Genomic DNA, 12,372 nt, shown 5'->3' with positions numbered 1-12,372 from the left:
CAGAAGTCTTGGTGGAAGCTATTTCCTCCCAAAGTCTGTTTATAGAGGTCAACTTGAGGTCTTCACAGGGGACTTCATCTTCCATTTCTAGGACGGTTTATGTTTCACTGAAAGACATGGCTCCAGAATAAACCACTTGGATTTTCACTGTCCTGCTAATTGTTAACAGTACCTCAAGGGGTCCTGTGGATCAGGGTTTTATGGCTGTCTTTGTTTGATATTACTTCTAGAAGACCCATTGTTTAGGTTTTAGTTCATGTAAAGATAACTTAAGAGGCAGAAAGACAGCTCCCACCTGTTCATGGTAGGAATAAGTGTGTTGCATGAATCCCCAGCATTCTTTGCCATGGCTGCTTGCAATCGTGTAGAGGTATTCCTAAATCCATATGGACTCATACACTCCGGAGTAAGTGGCAGAGCTTTTCAAAGCTCTTGCTAAGCCCCAGTAAAATGGGTTTTCCATCACTAAAGTGATAAATAGTTCCCACATTTGGGAACACAAAATCAAAAAAAATTATTTTTGGCTACTGTTAGAGCTGTTAATATCTGATGAAAGGCTTCAATCCAACTACAAATTAACAAATATTTATCAGGACATATTCAAAAGTCATCACAGAATGCATAGATATGAAATCAACTTGGAAGGGTTCTGAAGGTTGGCTGTTGTCCATGTCCCATCTTTATAGCTTTTACTACGATTGTGCTGTTGACATATGAGATGTGTATCAGAGACCCTTGATCATTTCGGTAAAGTTTTACTGCTGATGTTGACTGAGTGTAGAGGCAAATATGTCCTTGCTAGGGTGGGTAATTCCATGTAAAATTCTGCAAATTTCCTTTGCTACTGAGGGCCATCCGTAGAGTGCCTGAAATCATCCCTGGGAAGTTTGCAACTAGATATTTCCCAGTATCCTTTCTTTATGCTGGAGTCAAATCCTAGAATTCTGAAATAGCTTCTTTGAACACACCCAGATATTTGGTTTCCTAGGGTAGGATCCTGGTGAAGGTTGCCTGAACTCCTTTTGTACCAATTCCTACCTTATTATAGCTACTGCTTTAAGAAGCTTTAGCACACTCAAAATTCCTTTAATTTGCTGAGCATTTTTGTTTGAGATTTCTACAAAAGTCAAGAATCCTTGTTTGTTTGCAAAGCCTTCCAAAATTGTGAACTACTCCTAAAGCATTTCTACTCTCAGTGTGTATTTTAGCTCATTTATCTTTAACTAACTGTGAAGCTCTGATGAGGGCAATAAGTTTTACCACCTGGTAGATTTTGCTTCTACAAGGAGTCATATTTTAGGAACAATGTGAGATCTATTACAGTAGGTTTTACCTAATATTATATTTTTCTGTTTAGTCTTATGATATGGTCCATCAACAAACAAAACTAAATCTTGATTTTCTAATGTAGTTTCTAGCATATCTATTCAGGGAATAGAGAGTTTGAAAAGAGAGGTTAGAGAATCATAGGCGTCCATCTTTTAAAGAAAATGATGGAAGAGTTGCAGAATTCAGTAATTTATAGAGATATGCAAAGAAAGAGAGAGAGAAACAGAACTTCTAGGAGGTAAGCTTACTTACTGAGTGTTATTGTTTATTTTCAGTGAGAGACAAGGACCAAATAATGGGAGGGACCATCAAGTTTAAAGAAAATTCTAAAAATCAAGTGAACAGAGCCTCCCTAGTTTAGCTGCTGTGGCTATTGCCCCTGGGCAAGGTGAGTAGACTTTTGCCACTTGGATAAGAGAGAAACTGTAGTGAGCTTTTGGTCTCTGATTATTCAGAAGAAGTTGAATTAGAACATGCAGGGCTTATTCAAATCTCTCACATTATATATAAATAGATAAGCTTATGATAATTAGGTTGGCATAGAATGGGATGTTATTGAAGAGTTAATTTTAACTTTTGAAAGGAGCGTTTGTGTTGGGGTTCTCAGAGAAGAGCTTTGGTTACCAAGGGATATAGTTTGGCTCTGTGTCCCCACCCAAATCTCATCTTAAATTGTAATCCCCATATGTGGAGGGAGGGACCTGGCTGGAGGTGATGGATCATGGAGAAGATTTCCCCCATGCTGTTCTCATTATAGTGAGTAAGTTCTCATGAAATGTGATGGCTTAAAAGTGTTTGGCACTTCCTCCCTGTCTCTTCTGCTGCCTTGTAAGACGTGCCTTGCTTCCCCTTCATCTTCAGCCATGATTGTAAGTTTTCTGAGGGCTCCCCAGCCATGCAGACCTGTGAGTCCATTAAACCTCTTTCCTTTATAAACAACAAAGTCTCAGTATTTTTTTAATAGCAGTATGAAAACAAACTAATACAGGAAATTGTTATCAGCAGAGTGGGTCACTCTTATAAAGATAACTGAAAATGTGGAAGTGACTTTGGGACTGGGTAACAGGCAGAGGCTGAAACAGTTTGGAAGGCTCAGAGAAAGACAGGAAGATGAGCAAAGGTTTGAAACTTCCTAGAGACTTGTTGAATGGTTGTAACCAAAATGCTGATAGTGATACAGACAATGAAGTCCAGGCTGAAGCAGTCTCATATGGAGATGAGGAACTTATTGGGAACTGAAGCAAACCTCACTCTTGCTATGCTTTAGGAAAGAGCATGATGGCATTTTGTCCCTCCCCTAGAGATCTGTAGAATTTGAATTTCCTAATTTGAATTTGAATTGAGAAAGATGGCTTAGGGTATCTGGCAGAATAAATTTCTAAGCAGCAAAGCATTCAAGAGAAGACCTGGGTTTTTCTGAAGTGTACGATTATATGTGTTCACAAAGAGATAATCTGAAATTGGAACTTATGTTTAAAAGGGATGTAGAACATAAAAGTTCCAAAAATTTTCAGCCTGACCATGTGGTAGAAAAGAAGAACCCATTTTCTGGGGAGAAATTCAAACCACTGCAGAAATTTGCTTAAGTAACAACGAGCTGAATGTTAGTCGCCAATATAATGGGGAAAATGTCTCCAGGGCATGTCAGAGATCTTCACAGAAGCTCCTCCTATCACAGGTCCAGAGGCATAGGAAGGAAAAATGGTTTCATGGGCCAGGCCTAGGGCCTCTCTGCTCTGTGCAGCCTTGGGACATGGTGCCCTGTGTCCCAGGTGCTCTAGCTATGGCTCCAGCCACAACTAAAAGGGACCAAGGTACAACTCAGACCATTACTTCAGAGGGTTCAAGCCCAAAGCTTTGGTGGCTTCCATGTAGTGTTGGGCCTGTGGGTGTGCAGAAGCTAAGAGTTGATGTTTGGGAACCTCCACCTAGATTTCAGAGGATATGGGGAAATGCCTGGGTGTCCAGACAGAAGTCTGCTGTGGGGTAGAGCCCTAATGGAGAACCTCTACTAGGGTAGTGTGGAGGGGAAATATGGAGTTGGAGTCCCCATGCAGAGTCCCCACTGAGGCACTGCATAGTGGAGCTGTGAGAAGAGGGCCACCATTCTCCAGACCCCAGAATGGTAGATCAACTGACAGTTTGCACTGTGTGCTTGGACAAGCTGCAGGCACCCAATACCAGCCCATGAAGGCAGTTGTGGGGACTGTTCCCTGCAGAGCCATAAAACAGAGCTGTCCAAGGCCTTGGGAGACCACCCCTTGCATCATCATGCCCTGAATGTGAGACATAGAGTCAAAGAAGATCATTTTGGAGCTTTAAGATTTAATGACTTCCCTGCTGGATTTCAGACTTGCATGGAGCTTGTAGCCACTTCATTTTGGCCAACTTTTCCTAATTGAAATAGAAACACTTACCCAATGCCTATACCCACATTGTATCTTATAACTAACTTGCTTTTGATCTTACAGGCACATAGGTGGAAGGGACTTGCCTTGTCTCAAATGAAACTTTGGACTTGGACTTTTGTGTTAATGCTGGAATGAGTTTAGACTTTGGGAGACTGTTGGGAAGGCATGATTGTGTCTTGAAATGTGAGGATATGATATTTGGGTAGGGCCCAGCATAAAATGTCACTGTTTGACTCTGTGTTCCCACTCAAATATCATCTAAAATTGTAAGCTTAATGTGTTGAGGGAGGAACCTGGTGGGAGGTGATTGGATCATGGGGATGGTTTCCCCATGCTGTTCTCATGATAGTAAGTGAGTTCTTATGAGATTCAGTGGTTTAAAAGTGTTTGGCAGTTCACCTCTCTCTTTCTCTCTCCTCTGCTGCCATGTGAGACATGCCTCACTTCTCCTTTGCCTTCCACCATATTTGTAAGTTTCCTGAAGTCTCCACAGCCATGGGGAACTGTGAGTCAATTAGACCTCTTTCCTTTATAAATTACCCAGTCCCAGGTAGTTCTTTATAGCACTGTAAAAACAGACTAATACATCAAGAATTTGGTTAAACCATACAGTGAAGTGGAGATTTTAAGAAAACTGGTAACTCCTGTATGCAGTGAGATCCAGGAATCTTCTTGTTTCTTAGTTATTCATCTGGAAAAGTTTTGAAAGGCCAAGTCTGTTAAGAGAGGATTTGAGAAAAGTCATATTAAAGGCAATGAACTTTACTTTGACAAAATTGTGACTTCTCTTTGGAAACCTTATGCCATCTCTGAAAACAGAAAGCAGATAGATGGAATCAATCTTAGAGCTCACCTCATCCTTAGAACAAAACAAAAGGTCAACCACATGTTTGAAACCACCTTTGCAAAATTATAACAGTAAGAGAAATCTAACATCATTGGCTCCATCCTGGTTCTGACCTTCAAGCTGTTCTTAGTCATTCCTGGGTGTAGGCCAAGCTAACTTTGGGAGGAATTCAGTTTGTAGTTTAACCTTAAAGCAGGGATGATAACAACTCTTACCAAAACTAAACTGCCATTGTAAAAATTAATGAAAGGCCACAATGTTAGGATTATGAGAGGGGCCTGAATTCTGATAAGATGTAGGTGTAGCTTCTATAATCCCTTACTGATTAGGAATCATATGTCCAGAAGCTACAAGATTTGTGCCTTTCTCAATTGCTCCTGTAGATAACATCAGAAAACCAGAGATTGATTTTCTTGAGATCTTTCTCAGACTGACCCCACTGGACTCATGACTTATGACTCAGCTGGTCCTGTGACCCTTCTCAGAGGTGCACCTAGTGCATGAGGACTGTTTGCCACATCCCTATTTCATCCCAAACCTACCAGCAGCAGCCATTGTCTAGTCCCCTGCCCACCCTTGGATGTATATATACACATAGGTATGTTTCTGTGTGTGTGTGTGTGTCCTTGATGGGCTCAGTCCCAATAATGATATCTACAAATGCTAGAACATTTGTTGATAGAAGGCTGATACCTTCTTCAGATCTGCAATGTGGGTTTGATTGAGATACACAGACATTGGTAAATCGATATTCAAATTAGCTATGAAATTATTATGAATAGGAGGACCCTTGGGGATTTCAGGAAAAGAACTACTAAGAGAATATTTAATTTGGCAATTAAATTTGTACAATAAACCACATCCTATGAAGTTAGCAGATGTGTGTTCTCATTAAGGAGGAAAATATACATCTTGGTTAAAGATTTGAGGGTGACAGTTATGGACTGGAACACAAGGAATGTACGACAATTGTTAGAGACACCTACCACATGAGAAGTTTGTTCACATCAAAAGTGAGGTTGCATAACAGAGACAGGGTTTCAGTTTAATAGCACCATCTCTATCAATGCAACAAATCGCAAGCTTTCCCTTTAATGTTTAGAGAAATTTCTTCTTGTGAGTTTCAGGGTAAAACAGGAAACTGAGTATTTGATTCCTCCCTGGAGTGCCCTCATTGATCATCCACTTTATTTTTCTCCTATAGTTTCCTAGCAAATACAAAACAATTATTTTTCCAATGTCTTTCTGCTTACAGTAACTACCCATGACTTCATCAGAAGCTCCCTTCTCCCATATACAATGATGGGTATGGGAGTATCTAGATGTATTTTTTTTTCCTGTAAAGTCATAAATTTATCCTGAGTATTATTCTGTTTTTGGAGTAAGCCTTTTCCAAAATGTTCAATGAGGGATTGAAGGCCTGATAAAAAGACTATTTCCCAGTCTCACTTTTGCTTTCAGATTAAATCCCCCATTTCTAGTCTTGATGAAAAGAGTCAAACTCTGTAAAATATTTGTAGAGATTTATTCTGACCAAATAAGTGTCACCCAAATGTATGTGACACAGCCTGTGGAGATCCTGAAAACATGTGCTCAAGGTGGTCAGCCAACAGATTGGTTTTATACATTTTAGGGAGTCATAAGACATCAATCAATATATGTAAGATGTACATTGGTTCATTCCAGAAAGGTAGCACAACTGGAGGCAGGGCCTTCCAGGTCATAGGTGGATTCAAAGATTTTCTGATGGGCAGTAGGTTGAAAAGTTTTATCTAAAGACCTAGAATCAATAGAAGGGATTGTTGGGGTTAAGATAAGTGGTTATAGAGACCATGGTTCTTATTATGCAGATGAAGTCTCCAGAGAGAATAGATTGTAAAAATTTCTTATCAGACTTAAAATTTGCCAGACTCTCAGTTAATTCTCACCTGGATCAGGAAAAAAACTTGGAAAGGGAAAGGAATTCTCTACAGCACGTAAAATTTCCCTGCAAGAGACAGCTTTGCAGGGCAATTTCAAAATATGTCAAAGAAATATATTTTGGGTTAAAATACTTTGATTTCTATCAGGGCTTGCTATCTGTCACATTGGTATTTTATTGCTACAAAGAGTCTATTTTGCCAGTCTTAAGGTCTCTTGTAATGTTAATGCTAATCAGTTGTGCCTGAGTTCCAAAAGGAGAAGGATGTAATGCGACATGTCTGATGCTCTCTTTCCCATCATGGCCTGAAGTAGTGTTCAGGTTTACTTTAGGATGCCCTTGGCTGAGAGGAGGGGTCCATTCAGTTGGTTGGGAGGCTTAGAATTTTATTTTTGATTTACTCTAGTTTAAGACTATTGACAAAACATGGGGAGTGTAGGGGAGGGAAAGTCTTTCCTTCTACATTTTTCAGTTCTCAGCTGGGCATTTTGTTACAAAAGACAGATTAACAAGAGAAAAACCAAGCAAGGTTTGTTTACACGTGTATTTCATACATACATTGGACAAAGTCTGGGAAGAGTAACTCTAAGAGGTGTTTAGAACTTGGGCTTTAATATCATCTTTAGCTAAAACAAAGAAAGATGAGTTTGGGGGATGTGAGTTTTGGGTAGATGACTAGAAAACGCATGGTAAACAAGACTAAGGTTTGTTATGCAGATTTAAGTCCCAGGCTTCTCCATTGGTGAGAGTCTCTTGTGATGTAGGTTATACTTCTTTTCCTGGTACAGAGAGGGAAACACCCTTAAATATGGAGATTTTACTTATATATGTAAATCTTCCTTGCAAAGGGTAACTGATAATTCCATTTTCAGAGCTTCTCCTGTGTCTAACTTTTCTAAAAATAATCAGCTCAAACTAACCCTTATGGTCAAGAGGCATACAGATGATCTTTGATTTACAATAGGGTTTCATCTTGTTAAACTCATTGTAAGTTGAAAATGTCCTAAGTCAAAAGGCATTTAATATACCTCACCTACTGAACATCATAGATTAGCCTGGCCTACCTAAACATGCTCATAACACTTACATTAGCATAGAGTTGTGTGAAATTATCTAACACAAAGCCTATTTTATAATACAATACCTCATGTAATTTATTGAATACTGTACTGAAAGGGAAAAACAGAATGGCTATATGGGTACTAGAAGCACAGTATCTATTGAATGTATATCACTTCTGTACCATTGTAAAGTGCAAAAATCATAAGTAGAACCAATGTAAGTCAGGGACTGTCTGCATCGGGGGTGGTATATTCTAAGATCCTACAGTCATACTTCAGGGTGGCATTTTCTGGCCACCCACGGTCGCAAAGCTGATGGATGTCTACCTTGGGATATACCTCTGCATTCTGTCTAAAGGTGGTAAAGAACCTGCCCTTTAAGTATGCAATAAACTCATCCTTTCTTGCCTACAAGACTATCAGAGTCCAGCCTATTTTCACAAGAAAGTGTTTGGGGATAGCCTCCAAAAGACTGTGTTCCACACCTCTAGCTTTTTAAAAAAACCCTCTAGATTCCTATGCAATTGGAGCTGTTTGGGGGTTACCCTTGAGATCTTCCTGTTCTGCCTATTCTTTTAATTTTCTGCATCTGAATTTCCACTAATGACTTAGTTAATTGGTACAGAACTGGACACACTGGTTTGTTTCTAAAACCATTCTACATTCCTCCACAAATTTCTGGGCTTTAAAAACTTTCTGAAAATGGCTGTCAGCTCAGAGAACAGAACTCAAAATCAACCATCAGAAGTGAAGGAAACCAAAGTATTTCACCCCAAAATGTGGCTTCCTGATATAGTGAGTATTTGGATTAAAGGCCCTTCAAAGCTAAGAGTAGTGGCTCATGCCTGTAATCCCAGCAATTTGGGAGGCCCAGGTAGGCAGATCATTTGAGGTCAGGAGTTTGAGACCAGCCTGACCAACATGTTGAAACCTCATCTCTACTAAAAATACGAAAAAATTAGCTAGGCGTGGTGGCACATGCCTGTAGTTCCAATTACTCAGGAGGCTGAGGCAGGAGAATCACTTGAAACCAGGAGTTTGAGACCAGCCTGACCAACATGTTGAAACCTCATCTCTACTAAAAATACGAAAAAATTAGCTAGGCGTGGTGGCACATGCCTGTAGTTCCAATTACTCAGGAGGCTGAGGCAGGAGAATCACTTGAACCCAGGTGGCAGAGGTTGTAGTGAACTGAGATCATGCCACTGCACTCCAGCCTGGGTGACAGAGTGAACTTCATCTCAAAGATAAATAAATAAAGACCCTTCAAGATCAACAGATGCTAGAAGAACCTTCTGCCCATCTACATAAAGACCAGAGGGTCAAACCAAGGAGGACAATTATTTTTCTTCCCCTCCTTGTTATTTTATCTAATTACTTCCTGCAGAAAAGGAGATTGAAGAATGTAACCACACCTGGACAGACTCTTTTACAAGATAATGTCTGTCTCTCAGGTTCATTCAATTTTCAAAGAGAACCATTTATAAATTAACTTCTGTTCCCCAGCCTGTTCATTCTCCCTAGCAACCATTCATTGACCCTCATCAACATTACTTTTATTCCCTTTCTCCTCCCTGCCCTCTAGTAAAAGGCTATATAAGTATATGGGTCCCATTGGGATATGTCGTTGGTAATCACTCTGTGGTCCTCCCTCATGCATGTTAACATATTTACATGCCTTTTCTCCTTTTAATCTGCCTTTTGTCAGTTGATTTTCGGCAAGCCTTCAGAGGGTGAAGAAGAAGTTTTCCCTTGGCCCCTACAGAAGCTTTCCCTTTTCTGTGGAAAAATTTAATAGTTGAGCTTTGGGGGTTTCTGGCCACCTAGGATGGAAGGGCAGTGTTTCAGAGGGAGAGAGAGGAGCAGAGGGAAATGGGGGTGTGTAGTGTGGTGGAAAAGCAATGGCATGATAAAGACATCAGATTCATCATGTGATTTGAGAGTATCAAAAAGGGAGATTGTTTTATGTTTTTCACATTTTCCTATGTTTTGGCCAAGAGTGTTCTTAAGCAAACAATTTTGAAATTGGAATTCCTTTTAAATGCTTCCTTATACCAATCAAAAATTACAGACAATTGGATGTTTGAAATTTTTGGTTCCCATTAATTCTAAGGTGACTTGCAAATGAACAATTTTGATTATATCAAACTTCTCCCAAAATGACCATTGTACAGTCTGCCCCAAATATCCACAGGTTTCAAGACTGTTGGTTCCACATCTGTGGATCTAGCCAAATGCAGGTAGAAAATATTCAAAAAATATGGCATTAAACAATACAATAAAAATAATATAGTCCAGGCATGGTGGCTCACACTTGTAATATCAACACTTTGGGAGACTGAGGTGGGAGGATCGCTTGAGCTGAGGAGTTTGACACCAGATTGGGTAACATGGTGAAATCCTGTTTCTACAAAAAGTTCAAAAATTGGCTGGGCATGGTGGTGTGCATCTGTAGTCTCAGCTACTGTGGAAGCTGAGGTGGGGGGATCACTTGAACCTGGGACGTGGGTAGTATAACAACTATTTACATAGCATTCACATTGTATTAGGTATTATAAGTAGTTTAAAGATTAAAATTATACAGGAGGATGTGCATTGGTTGTATGAAATAGTAGACCCTTTTAAATAAGTTATATGAGCATCTATGGATTTTTATATCTGCAGGGGTCATGGAATCAACCCCCACAGACCAAGGAACAAATATAATCATAAATTATCTTTGGGGAATTATGACATTTTGAAAATTAAACTCATGATTTGAATTTGGAGTGTAAGAAATTTGATACAGATTTCTTTTTTTTTTATCTTTTGTCTTTTCTTAATTAATTAATTATTATTATTATACTTTAAGTTCTAGGGTACATGTGCATAACGTGCAGGTTTGTTACATATGTATACTTGTGCCATGTTGGTGTGCTGCACCCATCAACTCATCAGCACCCATCGACTCGTCATTTACATCAGGTATAACTCCCAATGCAATCCTTCCCCTCTCCCCCCTCCCCATGATAGGCCCCGGTGCGTGATGTCCCCCTTCCTGAGTCCAAGTGATCTCATTGTTCAGTTCCCACCTATGAGTGAGAACATGTGGTGTTTGGTTTTCTGTTCTTGTGATAGTTTGCTAAGAATGATGGTTTCCAGCTGCATCCATGTCCCTACAAACTCATCCTTTTTTATGGCTGCATAGTATTCCATGGTGTATATGTGCCACATTTTCTTAATCCAGTCTGTCACTGATGGACATTTGGGTTGATTCCAAGTCTTTGCTATTGTGAATAGTGCCACAATAAACATACGTGTGCATGTGTCTTTATAGCAGCATGATTTATAATCCTTTGGGTATATACCCAGTAATGGGATGGCTGGGTCATATGGTACTTCTAGTTCTAGATCCTTGAGGAATCACCATACTGTTTTCCATAACGGTTGAACTAGTTTACAATCCCACCAACAGTGTAAAAGTGTTCCTATTTCTCCACATCCTCTCCAGCACCTGTTGTTTCCTGACTTGTTAATGATTGCCATTCTAACTGGTGTGAGATGGTATCTCATTGTGGTTTTGATTTGCATTTCTCTGATGGCCAGTGATGATGAGCATTTTCTCATGTGTCTGTTGGCTGTATGAATGTCTTCTTTTGAGAAATGTCTGTTCATATCCTTTGCCCAATTTTTAATGGGGTTGTTTGTTTTTTTCTTGTAAATTTGTTTGAGTTCTTTGTAGGTTCTGGATATTAGCCCTTTGTCAGATGAGTAGATTGCAAAAATGTTCTCCCATTCTGTAGGTTGCCTGTTCACTCTGATGGTAGTTTCTTTTGCTGTGCAGAAGCTCTTTAGTTTAATTAGATCCCATTTGTCAATTTTGGCTTTTGCTGCCGTTGCTTTTGGTGTTTTAGACATGAAGTCTTTGCCCATGCCTATGTCCTGAATGGTACTACCTAGGTTTTCTTCTAGGGTTTTTATGGTATTAGGTCTAACATTTAAGTCTCTAATCCATCTTGAATTAATTTTCGTAAAAGGAGTAAGGAAAGGATCCAGTTTCAGCTTTCTACTTATGGCTAGCCAATTTTCCCAGCACCATTTATTAAATAGGGAATCCTTTCCCCGTTTCTTGTTTCTCTCAGGTTTGTCAAAGATCAGATGGCTGTAGATGTGTGGTATTATTTCTGAGGACTCGGTTCTGTTCCATTGGTCTATATCTCTGTTTTGGTACCAGTACCATGCTGTTTTGGTTACTGTAGCCTTGTAGTATAATTTGAAGCCAGGTAGCGTGATGCCTCCTGCTTTGTTCTTTTGACTTAGGATTGTCTTGGAGATGCGGGCTCTTTTTTGGTTCCATATGAACTTTAAAGCAGTTTTTTCCAATTCTGTGAAGAAAGTCATTGGTAGCTTGATGGGGATGGCATTGAATCTATAAATTACCTTGGGCAGTATGGCCATTTTCACAATATTGATTCTTCCTATCCATGAACATGGTATGTTCTTCCATTTGTTTGTATCCTCTTTTCTTTCACTGAGCAGTGGTTTGTAGTTCTCCTTGAAGAGGTCCTTTACATCCCTTGTAAGTTGGATTCCTAGGTATTTTATTCTCTTTGAAGCAATTGTGAATGGAAGTTCATTCCTGATTTGGCTCTCTGTTTGTCTGTTACTGGTGTATAAGAATGCTTGTGATTTTTGCACATTAATTTTGTATCCTGAGACTTTGCTGAAGTTGCTTATCAGCTTAAGGAGATTTTGGGCTGAGACAATGGGGTTTTCTAAATATACAATCATGTCATCTGCAAACAGGGACAATTTGACTTCTTC

Source organism: Papio anubis, chromosome 6 (genome assembly GCF_008728515.1).
Source record: "Papio anubis isolate 15944 chromosome 6, Panubis1.0, whole genome shotgun sequence".
Lineage (NCBI taxonomy): Eukaryota > Metazoa > Chordata > Mammalia > Primates > Cercopithecidae > Papio > Papio anubis.
Note: the sequence above shows the minus strand (reverse complement) of the source record.